The following is a 3681-nucleotide window of genomic DNA, read 5'->3' on the forward strand; positions in this document are numbered from 1 at the left end:
GAGAGGAGCGAGAGGAGCGAGAGAGGAGCGAGAGAGGAGCGAGTGAGAGGAGCGAGAGCGAGCGAGAGATCGAGCGAAAGAGCGAAAGAGCGAGCGAGCGAGCAAGACGGAAGGAAGAGATACGGTTAAAATGGAGTGAAATTTAATACACGTTGTATGATTTACTTTGCGAATTTCGTTGGCACCCGCAAATGATGTAAATATCAAGTTATGCGCTACAGCACATTATTACTTGCATCCCTGCTTTGCTTCCAACAACCAACAACTACTGTCCACGAATTCCCGGAAAATAGTCCGTGACCCGCTTTCGCCCCCACGGAGCGGCTATAGGTGATTGCAAGTGACTTAAGCTCTGCGTTTGAGTCTACCGCTCCCCCCCCCTTAAAAAAATTGAGTTCAAAAAAAGGGGCGGCACGACAGTGCATGGCTTATTGCCACATTCTACGAAAAGCCAACCCATACGGCAGCCTCAGCAGCAAGGAGTCGCATTTTGCGGCCGAACCTATCGCAACTGCCTGCTTGTGCTGCTAGTGCCTTTTGCTTTGCTCCGCTGGGCCATGGCTGTGCCGCGCGCTCTGCGCTAGCTCTGCTGAACCGGAAGGGAAGGCCTCGGCTGCCCCGGCCGCCACGGCCTGCATTGGGTCACAAGGGATTACAGCTCAGTCGTGGCTAATCCGACTCAGCAGCGTGCTCTCTGCGCGCGCACTAGTCTCCCATTGCGAGACCGCAAAACTGACAGTAATTATGACAGCGTTATATCCGTTTCTGTTTGACGTCGTCGTCGGGGCGTCGTCGGGGACGTGACGGTCCGCGCCCCCGGCCCCGGCCCCCGCGAAGGTGAGGGTGGCGGGCGACGTAGCGACGGCGTACGGGCGCCCTACACATGCAGGCAGGGTCGCAGAGCGTCGGCCGCTCCGTGTAATCCGATTTGGAACCGCGAGGATACCTCCCTTGGCTGTCGCGCTGGCGGAACCGGGAAAGGTGGCCGCACCTCACCTCACTTGTGGGGGTGGAGTAAGTGCAATTCCATGCTTTGCCAAGTGCCCCAACATTAAAGTGCTGTGGATGGGAACATACTGACAAAACAGGACAGGACGTTTCCAAGTTTATATTCAATAACGACACCAACTTTAAATGCATGCACAGTAAGGAGTACTGTACATTGTTGTAAAACAGCACAGCACAGTGACAGTGTCCTACAACCGACCTATTCAATCTAACTCTACAACTCGACATCTAAAACTAGCTACGATATTTGCAGCTGTTGTGATGACCAAGGGCCCACTATTTTTTTCCGCAGTCACCAAACATAGCCTGGACAACTAACGAGCCCCCCATTCATTGTGGTCACATATCATTCATTTATTCATTAATCATTTACTATAATATTTAAGACTCACCTGCATCGCTTCTTTGAAGAGGGTCCACGGCTCAAGCAACTTAGGAAGAGTGATGCAGAAGGGAACAACAAGTTGAACAAAGAGAGAGAGAAAGGAGTGCAGCAGGCCATCATAACCTCCAATAACCTCATGGCGTTAGGCGATGGAGAGACAGAACGTCTTGCGGAAATGAACTCGTGTTTCTTTTCGGTCCATATTCTAAATTAGCACTAAACTTTTACCAACGGAATGTTATGCCGACACAAAACTTCACAAAAATCACTTCCCCGTGCAAAACGTAGAGTTACAGGTTCGTTTGTTTTTCTTTCACTTTTACCGGTCACGATCGGCTGTGTTGCCAACTGACCGGATCGTGATGTTAGATGCTACACTTTCTTTCTCTTTCGTGTGAGCGGATAAATTTCAATCAACAAATGTCAGACGCCGCCGAGAGTGTAGGGAAGCGGACGTTCTGCATGTTCTCAGTTTAATGAGATCGTGAACTCCTCTTTTTCTTCCCGTTATTCGCGTCGCGACCGTGTTTGGGTCATCCCTGTCGCGGTGCTTTACGGTCCACGTTGTCGTGGTTTTCTAGTTGCATCGTCGCTTGCGAAATGCAGCAGCAGCAATTTGACTGCAGCACACTGCACGCGGCACTGCAGCACAGTCGCCGCTGCTGATCTGGTTCACCCCCCTCAGGTGCTACCCCCTTCTCCCCCGGCCCCCGGCCCACCCCTATCCTCACTGCTGACCCCGCGCGCAGTGCAGCAAGCAAGGTCTCTACACCATCGCGGGGTGCTTCACCCACCCCGCGCGGACGGACAGCGCGCGGACCCACCGGCAGCGGACGCATAGCGGACACGCGATGCTCGCGAGGATTATATTTTCCGGTCGAGCGGACAGCGCACTGCGCTCGCGGGGCCGAGGCTGGGCGGCGCGGGGAGCGGGAAGGCTTATGTAATTCTGAGCGCTCAGGGAGGAGGTAAAGAAGAGATGAAAACCATTCACATGTGACGTTATTAATACACATCACGGGGCTGGACGGGCAGGCTCATAATTAAAGCTCCTGCCCCTTCGGGTTACGTTTACAAGGGGAGTGAGGTGAACACAGGTTGAGAACGGACGGACGGACGGACGGACTGACGGACAGACAGACAGACAGACAGACAGACAGACAGACAGACGGTCTGCTGCGCCCCCTGGGAGCGAAGGGTTAGAAAGCGCGTCCCGAAGGGTTGGATTGAGTTCAACGGAGTCTGCCGCTGGCTGAACCCGCTGCAAGACGACGGTGTTCGTCTTCCTCCATGTCCAACAAACAAACGTCCACCTGGACGACGTCGTTGTTCCCTCCGCGACCGCCTGCTGAGCGTCACGGTGGTGTGGTTGTCGGGCGCCGCGGCGCTGTCGCTCGCAGCTCGGCGGGGGAGAGAGCGAGAGGGAGAGACTGGATATCAAAAGGGAGAGAGAGGGGGGAGGGGAGGGGGGGCGCTCGGCAGCAAAGCCCTCTTGCGCTTTATTCTAATTAATCTCGAGCGCGAGCAGGGGCTGCGGCAGCCGGGAGCTCATCCCTCGACTATAACCTCCTGACTCGAGTCAGAGAGAGAGAGAGAGACAGAGCGAATAGGTATGGGAAGGGAAACGAAGGAGCAAGAGAGGGAATGAGTTTGGTAGCGAGGGAAAAAAATACTTCCCCCCAAAAAATAATTAAACAAACATCGTGATTGTGCTGCTGCTGCTGCTGCTGCTGCTGGACGCTGATGTGCTCCACGCCGTCGAGAACAAATTAACTGAATGACTCGCTTTAGACGCCAATTAGCACTGTCCGGCCGCGCCACACGTACGCTCGCGTCTTACGCACGCCCCATTGCACACAATATAACACACACGCACACACACACACATTCACACACACACACACACACTCGCGCTCGCGAAGTGGAGCAGGGGAGGGGATGGGTGAGGGGCGGCGCGCACCGCCCGCCAGCAGGAGGGGGCGCCGTGGGGGTAGGCAACCCATCCACCGCCGACGCTCGGCGGGCCTCGAGGGGGCGGCATGCGCGGGGGTGCAGCTGCTCTTGTCAGGGGTACAAACAAGGTGCTGGTGGTGCTGCTCGCCGCCCGTGCTCCCCCCGGCGGGTCGCGGCTGCGAGAGGTCGCAGAGGTGGAGGGGTAGTAGGAGGGCGCGGCACAGCGACGGTGGTGGCCAGCAGCAGCGCACAGCGCAGCGCCCCACCCCCGCAACAGACGACCCTGGAGTGCCGTATCGACGCCTCGGCGGCCGTGCCCCCCGCCCCGCCACGCC

The 3681-nt window shown here is 56.4% G+C and overlaps 1 protein-coding gene across 1 annotated transcript in view; it reads right to left on the reverse strand.

Moving 5' to 3' along the window:
• The window catches only part of LOC113212849 (serotriflin-like), an 81402-nt gene extending 79683 nt beyond the window's left edge, over positions 1-1719 (reverse strand). The window contains exon 1 of the mRNA XM_052269647.1: positions 1401-1719. The gene's annotated coding sequence lies outside the window, so the exon portion shown is untranslated. The remainder of the gene's footprint in view (positions 1-1400) is intronic.
• Positions 1720-3681: the final 1962 nt, after the last annotated feature.

This window comes from Frankliniella occidentalis, unplaced genomic scaffold (genome assembly GCF_000697945.3).
Source record: "Frankliniella occidentalis isolate FOCC.00 unplaced genomic scaffold, Focc_3.1 Scaffold5, whole genome shotgun sequence".
NCBI classification, from domain to species: Eukaryota; Metazoa; Arthropoda; class Insecta; order Thysanoptera; family Thripidae; genus Frankliniella; species Frankliniella occidentalis.